Source organism: Alosa sapidissima, chromosome 21, assembly GCF_018492685.1.
Source record: "Alosa sapidissima isolate fAloSap1 chromosome 21, fAloSap1.pri, whole genome shotgun sequence".
Lineage (NCBI taxonomy): Eukaryota > Metazoa > Chordata > Actinopteri > Clupeiformes > Clupeidae > Alosa > Alosa sapidissima.
This window is the reverse complement of record NC_055977.1, coordinates 24,753,524-24,763,261: the sequence shown is the minus strand read 5'-3', so window position 1 is coordinate 24,763,261 and position 9,738 is coordinate 24,753,524. Positions and strand designations below refer to the sequence as shown.

The 9,738-nt window shown below is 42.2% G+C and overlaps 1 long non-coding RNA gene across 1 annotated transcript; it reads right to left on the bottom strand.

Annotated features, from left to right (window-relative positions):
• Positions 1-393: 393 nt before the first annotated feature.
• LOC121695699 lies at positions 394-2,314 on the bottom strand. The gene is made up of 3 exons (XR_006026140.1): positions 1,939-2,314; positions 1,315-1,405; positions 394-1,057 (listed from the first exon to the last, which is right to left on the bottom strand). It is a non-coding gene; the product is annotated as an uncharacterized LOC121695699 (long non-coding RNA).
• Between the last annotated feature and the right edge of the window lie 7,424 nt (positions 2,315-9,738).

Here is a 9,738-nt window from a genome sequence, read left to right as displayed (position 1 = left end):
TCTCTCACTGCATTCTCAGAATCTCATCCTGTTCCTCCTATATCCAATGAATTCGGTGGATAGAAGAACTAATTTCTTCCATCTTTGCATCTTGGCTGGCTAGTCTAACTTTCCGCTTTTTCTGCGCGCTCTTGGACTTGACAGAAGCGACTACTAGCGTGTCACAACGCGAAACTGCTAACGTTGATGGGAGGTGTAGTTTTTATGCTGCATTTGCGACGTGATTCTATGGTTTGCACCAGTAATGTTTCTCGATGTTGCGGTGTATTTTGTAGACAAACATTGACATGGTTAGAAGTCATTCGCACCAGTGCGCCTAAATATTTTTTTGCACTCGCACGGCATCATTTTTACTCGCATGTGCGAGTGAAATGGGCGCACTGTAGAGCCCTGTTACAGGTTATTAAAAGAATGACCCAGGTTCCTGAGGAGCTGACCTGAATGACCATCATGGCCTCAATCCGTTGTGCCTCTATATTCTTTGCAAAATGCAATGAATATTTACAGAGCTGACCATGGCCGTTTGGGAATCAGAGGAATGGAAAGGCGAGGACAATCTGATACAAGTGTTAGCAGTTACAGTATATAAATAAAATATTTTTAACCAATACACATTCATTTTTGGTTCAGCATATTGCAAAAACACAGTTTGATCAACACCACAAAATGATAAACTTTTTTTCCCCCAACAATCGTCCAGTGATACTCTGATGTAAAATATAAAAAAATAAATAGTAAAAAACATTTGCTTTTCCACCCTGTTCTCGTTGCAGGCAATGAAGTGACTTGGCCTACAGGTCTTTTGTGAGCAGGAGCTGGGATTTCCTTAGAAGAAGCCTCCGTGTCATGATCCCCTTGTTGGAGGTGCTACGCATATGGAGGGAGCTTCCGGATACTTCAGGGCAGTACGTTGGATTCAGACCCCTTTTCGACTGAACCGTGACACATGTTCAGCAATAGCATCCTCCATGGAAGGTCTGTCAAGCTGAGCACACAAGTCCTGGGGCACAGGAATCCGCTGGACGGCATCCCAATAAGGAAGAGGGTCTTTGATGATCTCGAAGAGGACAAGAAAGAGGACTTATATTGGATACTGTAATACAGTGCATTGTAGGCTGTATACTGTACAATAAACAAATTGTATGGCCCTGAACATTGTGCTTTGTTTACAGTACTGATGATGATTTTGACACCAGTAGCATCAGGTCTAAGACAGCCTGTTGTGTGTGAATTGATAAGTTCTTTTTAGTGCCTATACTGTTGCACATTTTGATTTGTTGTTTGTAATAAAAACATATATTTTATTAAACTTACAAATTGTTTGGCAAGTCTGTACATAGTTTCTCCTTGGCCGTCTTCTGTTGTGGGGACTCACTCACTGAAGTGCATGGCTGCTAGATAAAACCTAATCCAAAACAACAGAAATGTTGTAACACAAGTGAGTCACTTTTGCATGCACACACCAAGCTGTTAACTCACAGCAAAAGCATTTGCTAATATTCTAAGCCCCGCAAGATGCCACACTTGGAGCACCTGCTTGGCATGCTGCCGTTCTTGTAATGTTCTAAAATAAGAACGTGCAAACAAATCCATTGTATCTAGACAACACGGTTTTCAACATATCGACTAGATATCATTTGAATTGATAACGTGAAGTTGTTTCCTCTTCTGACGTCAAAAACGTATGTGTTATATGGGTATGGGCAACCAAACTATCGTGTTACTCAGCTTCAGATAGCCATCTCGCTGAGAACATAACCGGTCAGAGATCTCGACAAACATGCATAGTAAAATGTAGGTTAACATGACAACACAGGTTTTATCCGAATGACACACAGGAAAATTAAATAGCCTTGCCAATGAACTAAATCACACATTCTACTTGCTAGATGCACGTTAGCATGGCTAATAACTGCTTAGCGACAAAATAATACTTACAGCATGCGGTTGTATGATGACCTTACGGTCGTCAGCCCCTCGTTTCAGTAACAGCAGCTTAGCAAATCCTGCTTAACTGTACAAGGTTTTGAAAACTGCCTTCGGTGAATTGTTTTGCAAATTAATAACGGAGTGTCGAACTTTTCAGGGATCTTCTGGTAGAAAAACATTATCCATGCCCCTCGAACTTTTGAATCCCTGAGAAGACTATGGAAAGTCTCAGCTTTCTTTGTAGCCTAAGTTTCAGCCTGGAACACTGCATTTACGACCGTGGCTCATTTTCGATATCCTTGAAGAACTGTCTGCTTTATAATTCCTGTGGAAGTAAACGAGCAGGCAGCTAAACTAGTGTTTGTCTCATCTTCGCTCTCCATTCACGTTCTTTGGCTCAGAGCACCAGTGGGCTGGTCTGTATGTAAATTTTGAGGCGTGACACATGTACAGGCCATAGCCAAATAAGGTACCTGCGAGTTTGCGTAAACTCGCAGCTTCGTTTGGATTCGCCCGTTTTATGAGGAGTTTCGAATTGTGAGATTTGCATAGAGTGGTGAAGTCCCGCCCCTTCTACTTCCGGTCCATGGGACCTATCTTTCAAAAAATTATGAACGGGAGTTAATGGAGAGATAACAATTATTTTTTGGTCCAGTTTGAATTGTGCCACAAATTTCACATATGATTTGTGTGAATTTAAAAGATAATTTTTCACGTCAAGAAAGTACTGTTGTTCGATAGACTTCAAAAGTTATGTTGCTTTTGTGCGAATCCACTCAGTGGACTACATCTCTCGTCTCGAACGATGTACGTCACCAACGTAATGAAACGATAAGAGATAAGCTATGTCACTTAACAGTATGTGATGTACAGTCTATGGACGAATACAACTTACCTGATGTGTTTAATCCTCTGACTCATGGTATTTTCTTCGGCAAGGAAAGCCCAATTAAGACCTGTTACTGGTATGCTTGTACAATCTAGTGTGGCTGTGAATGAGCTAACGTCACTAGCGCGACTGATGGGTTTGTAGTCGTTGGAATTACGATCTTTCACAATGTTGTAATTCAATAGTTACGAAACAAACTGCAAATGTCTTTACATGAAAAATTGTCTTAAAAATCGACAAACATCATATGGGTAATTCAAGGCACAAGTCAACCGGGACCAGAAAATAATTTATTTTTCGCCATAGACTGCCGTTCAAATTTTTTTGAAAGATAGGTCTCGTGGAGGCAAACGGAAGGGGCGGGACTTCACCACTCTATAGGAAGGAGGTGTCGGTGGGGTTCTGAAGTTCTCTGTATGTCCATTTCACCCACTGAACTATTACTATTCATCTATGACAAAGTAAACTCGGTTTTGCATTCTATGACCCCTTTAACTTATGAAAAGCAATTGCCTCAAGTTCACTGGGTGCACAAAGTTTCAAGCCTGGGTGCCATTCCGAACTTAGTCCCGCCCCACGGGAAGTTCGGTCTGGCATTGCTCCATTGTGGTGGAAGTATGCTCGCCATAAATCGGGCGGACCAATCAAATCAGGCTTTACGATGATGGACAGGTGAGCAACAGCGCCTGGTCTATCACGTCATCTGAGCACGCTTAGATTAGGCTTATGTTTGAAACAAAAACGCTGTGGCTAGAAGGATACATGGCTTTTAAGACCCCATATGGAAAATTCATATTATTTAATGAGTTTGTATCACTGAAAACGATTATTTCTGAAAACTTTGGCCAAAGTTGAGATGTGGGAAAACTGGTGGTTTCACTTTCATCAAGGGAAAACAGCGCTGTTGCATTGCGACATGTTCCCTCGTTCGTTTGAAATCTCTGATTGACCACCTGTTCGAGGGATTTGCGACAGCCTTTCCCAGCTGTTTAACATGTTTGTAACATATCACTGTTCAACAGAATTATTTTTAAAAATGGAGGGGATATAGGAGCAGAAGGATGTTCTATCCTTGATTAGGTTCGTGTGTTTTCTTCCTACACCTCACGGTAAGCTATTTTGTTGCTCTGATTGGTTAGGTCTATCCAATTGAGTGCAGAGGCATTCCCCCCCTGTATCAGTTGAAACACGCCCCATAATTACGTCCCAATGGAGCAGTATCAGACTCATATTCTGACTAGAATTTGAGTATGACAACGTCAGGCTACAAAGTTTCTTCTTAACCAAAGGAAATAAAAGCGTGATATTTTGAACATCTCATTATATCAAGTGTGTGTGTGTGTGTGTGCATTATTTTCTGTTGGCAGCCACAATTAGTCACAAAGCATTAGTTCTACAGACATTTGGATTATGTCTACAGTATGCATTAACATCCAAATGCCTGCTAATAATGAGATAACACCTGGAAATGAAGTGATCTTATCTTGAAATAACATTACAAACAAAATAATGAGACATCTTAAAATAAGGGAACGTTATCTATTGGGAGCATGAAGACTATTGTGTAGTCACCGACGTCAGACTACCAGCAAAAATCTTTTCATCACAGGAAGATATTTCAGAAACTTCTTCAGTTATACAGAGGTGTGGGACCCTGTGGCAGAAGATGCTATTGGATTCCCTTCCCTGTCAGGTCACTTGTAATTGCTTTGAGAGCAGACCGCTGCTTAAGGGCGCTGCTACAGATGTCTGTGTTTTCCTCCTTCTCCTCCCCAGGCGGGTGTGGGTCCTGAACTTCAGTACACACACACACACAAACCTCAGTACACACACACTGGGACAGACAAACACACTTAACGCGGATACACCGGTGACGTCCGTTGCTCTTGGAGAGGCCGGGCAGGCCTGATTTCATTGTGTTTGTTTTTCTCCTTCTCCCTATTCTTGCTCTAGCCTTGCTTGCGCAGCGCAAGCCCCACACTTCATCCCTTTCATCTAATTTGGTCTAATTAAGAACGGGGCAAACCCTGGATGCAGCCGTCACATGCACTTCAGAAAGCATACCACGCAGGTCGAGGTTTGATAGCAGCTGCCAAATACCACTTCAAGGCGTGGAAGGTATGCACATCCCTGTATTCAAAAGACAGCATGGAGCCCATGATGCTTTGTGGTTGTGTTCTGTGGATACGAGAGCCCTTGTTTACCACAGTGTGATCTGCGGCTAAGAGCAAGCACTATGATAATACTTGGGTTGTCATTGTCTCCATTTAAGAAAATCATGTCCTTGTGCTCTTCTCCTCCTCTCCTTGTGTGCATAAAGCACAGTCCACACTTGTGGAGTTCAAAAACAACTCTGAGGGCTTACACACACTTTTCAGAGAAACTACTAGAAGTGATCTAAGTCACGTCTTCCCGCCAGCCGTACATGAGACAGATGTGCGGATTGACACTTGTAGGTTTGTTCAAAGTTGTTTTCACGTATACTGTATACTGTACATTCATACATACAGTACATACATACAAATATACATACTGTATATACACACACATACACACACACATTACAAAACTTGCAATTGTTAGTATGACACCCTCCCCATGAGGCCCTTGAGATTGACCGTGAAGTGCAATCATGATGAATTCTTGGGCTGCCATCAGGACTGCAGGAAGCCACGTGTTTGTGCTCAGTGTGAAGTGTGACTGAAAGCCGCAGCTGCCATCTTTGACTCTTTTCTTCTCATTTCACCGCTCAGCACGGCACAGCACAGCGCCCACACACTGGCAATTACACAAATCCCATTTGATTCCATCAGCTCACGTGAAACAACACTCGTGTCCGTCTCCTGGCCAGGATCGGGACGTTAGAGATATTAAAAATTCATCCCCCATCAGCGTATGTAGCACCTTAGTCATTAACGACTTGCCCTTTGAAGTGGAGATCAAGGGTTAATCATGACTGTGGCAAAATGCAGGAGAGGCATATTTGTCTGGCGTTTTGAAATGGATGATTCAGTTTTTCTTTCAGGCACCAATTAATGTAAAATCAGTTAGTCTGAAGTGGGACATTGGTAGACTACAGATATTGAAGTACTGTCAGAAAAAGGTTGAAAGTTACATAAAAATTTCATCAAAACATCTTGGCAGATGTCATACTCTGTCCTGAATGGTCTGACTGTCAGTGCTTCTTTGCAGGTCTCACTCCTTACAGTGTTAGATGCCAATGGGCTCTAAATTCATATGACAAAGCATTGAGCAAAGGGCACTGACTAACTTATGTGTAATGTAGCAAAATGTTTTATCCAAGTTATTAGCTTTAGTTCAATTAGCTTTAGTTCATGTGCAGTGGACTAATTGACATCAAATGACATGCTAATGCTAATATGCTGTCTTATTGTGCTGTACATGCTGTAGGCTAATGCTAACTTAGCATTAGCCGTCATACTGTGCTGTAGGCTACATGCTGTAGGCTAATGCTAACTTAGCACAGTAGCATGAACATGAACAACAAAAACAGTTTAATCTGTAAGGTGTGTTTTCCACCGCTGCTGCCTCAGCTTCTTCAAGGAAGGCACGGGTTGAGGACCCAGTCAGTTACGTCACAATATGCACATTTGTTTAAATTCATACCTACGTAATCACCATGACCAAAATTTTACTTTTTTTTTTACTTTGAATCTTGAAAAACCTACCTACCGACCCATTTTTTAAATTTTTTTGGCTGTTACTGCAAACAAGAATATTTTTAAGGATGGCCTCATGACTGTGAAAATGGCTGACATTGAACCACAGTGCTTTAAATGGGAGCCCCCAGTATCAGTCATCAAGGCATCAAAATCTGCCACAAACACAACACACAACATCACTCATAAACACACACACACACACGGACAGAACCACCACTGTTCAAGAGAACATTTTGGGACTAAATTTTTCTCATTTGGTTGTTTTCTGTTTGTTTAGAGCAGAATGAGCCACTGCTGTTCAAAGAGCCTATTTGGGTGAAATTATTATTATAATTTATGTTATTATTATTTATTATTATTTACTATATGGTTCTAGAATAAATAAAACAGTGTGTTTGAAATAATGGAATTTGTGCTCTCTCATGAAGCTGGGTCTATGGGACATGGGGAGGGTGGGTCTCTGTTGATCGGGGGAGGGGGTAGGACTTTCATGTACTTCGATCAGGGGGGAGGGGGCGTGGTACTGTGCCAATGCCACGCCCCCTCCCCCCTGAGAAACAAAGTCTCACTCCTTGCAAACTTCAAAACTTGAGAGCCCTGTTAAACTCTACTTAGGAGATGCTCATGTGCGTGTGGCTGTGTGTGTTTGTAGGTGTGTGTGTGTGTGTGTGTGTGTGTGTGTAGAAAGGATGGTGGGCACGTTTCACTTTCCATACTCAGGTGGAAACAACATGAACTCTTCCTCTCCCTCTGTTTGTGTCATTATTCCTATTAGTTCAGACCGCTAAGGCCACACACTTTATTTCCAACTGAATGAGCCATGTGTGAGAATAGTATTGTCTTTTTTCACTTGCTTCTACTGAGCTCGTATACATGTGGGCCCTGGCATTCATAATTGTCATTCAAAACCACAATAATGTCTTCAGAGATGGGTTTGAGTTGAGTGAGGTCTAAGATGTGATTCAGTTGCTCATATCTATAGGTCATCCTTCAAGTCACCCTAGTTTTTAGCAAATGTCCTTGTTTTTCTGATGAATGGCTGAAAAAAAGTCCTTTTCAGTCTGACCAGGTAAATGGCTGGCCTTTCAGTATTTTTTTTCACTCACTAGTTTTTTCACTAAGGACAACCAAAGGAGAACCAAAGATGGTATAGATGACTCTCTCTCTCTCTCTCACACGCACACACACAAACACACACACACACATACACACACAAGTGCTAGTGTAATTAAACTCACAAGAATATTGTCCATGTCATTGTTAGTGTTTGTGCTCTTTCCAACAGAACACCCACATGATGTGGGCCACATCTATTATAATTTGTTTCCATACAGCCCACACCTCCCCCTTACATCTTCCAAAAAGATGGTCAGGGCTTGGCAAACACTTCCGAGTGTGGCACTGTTATTGCAGTTCTGCTTGAAGCCTGATGGGGGCAGTAGAGATCTGATTTCAGGAGTGGCTCTGTCTAAGCCTGCTGAGCGATGATAGCTACACAGGATTCTCTGGAGCAGACAGAACAAGATGAGGCAACCAGTTTGTTTTTCAGATCAGTTCCCAGAGAGGGAGAGAGAGAGAGAGAGAGAGAGAGAGAGAGAGAGAGAGAGAGAGAGAGAGAGAGAAGGATCAGGCAATAGCAATCTGTTGACACTCTGTTTACATTGTAAAATGCAAACATGATCACATATTGGGGGTTTGTATGAGAATTGGGTCAAGTTATGTCAAAAGAGAGTTGAAAGTTAGTGAACAAATCAACAACACAGACTCAGTCTTATAGTTAGGTTTAGATGACAACCGTATTAAATATGTATTTCATATTTGTCTAATAGCTGTTATTTTTTTGTTGACAGTCACATAATAGGATATTATCTATTATATATTATAAATATATTATCAAGTCCAGGGGATGCTGTTGTGGTCAGAAATCACAGATTCACTTCCCTGATTCGAGAGTCAAGCAATCCACCCATCTGTTTGTCTGACCACTAAGCATAGTCAGTGTGATTTGTTGCAAGACACACACACACACACACACACAGCACACCCCCACCACGGCCAGTGTCACAGCACATTAAGACGCTCCTCTGGGTGGGAAGGGTATGCAACAGATGGGCTTCAACTCAAAGAGACATCTGCTTCATATGATGCCAGAGCCAGGCCCAAATGCTATCATTAATATTAGTTTTATTAGCTTAATTAGCTTTAAAATGACAGACAGTGACCTTATGAAGACATAACTGCCATTTCTTTGTCGTGATACATATTCTACAACTGTAATTCCTAACTATGTTCCTTTGTCGCAATACATATTATAATCTCCATGTAACTTTCTGAATGGTGGGAAATATAGTTAACACAGAGGAGATAACACATCAACACATTATTTAATTCTGGGACTTCATGGAATGCCTTGTTCAGTGAGTGACCTTGATGACTAGATGCTAATTAGGTGGTAATATCTCTAACTGTTTAGTGTGTGCTGACTGCTGTGTGTGTGTGTGTGGGGGGGGGGGGGGTCACAGTGATCTGTAGCGCTTTCCTCTCTACTGACGTATTCACAGGCCTCAGTGCACTGTCTGAGTTATTGTCGAAAGATGTGGTATGTTATTGGTGTGTTGTGGTATGTTATTGGTGTGGTGATAAAGTCCTGAATAGGTAACAGTCTTTGGCGTAGGCCCCGTCTCGGATCCGTCCAGCGATGAGCGGATCTCCTCTCCTGCCGATGGATGAAGGCAGGGACCTACCCCCCCCCCCCCCCCCCCCCCCCCCCTACAACAAGACGGGAACCAACTGGCGGTGGCTGAAGGAAGATGATGCGGTAGGCAAGCCATGCTTGCGGTGGAGGGGATGTCAAAGTCGGCGTACTGAGAAGCAGAAGAAGTGTTAGGTGGAACAGATTTAAAGTGCCCACTGAACAATTATATGATGACTGTATTGCATGATATTCTCAGGGTCCCTGCAATATAAATGGTACTGACAGTAGTTTTGAGAACATGCCGGGACCAAGTAAGCCCATGACATTCTCTATTCCTGTATTGACAAGAAATAGAACACAAATGCATCGAGCTTATAGGGTAAACCAGTCCAATCTCCTACCCGTACCACATCAACCTCAGATTTCCCCCATGGATCATATTTCCCCAACACTTACAGCAAAACTAGCACTCCTAAATATCAGATCTCTTTCAAACAAATCATTCTTAATTTATGATCTAATTTCCACACACAACCTTGATT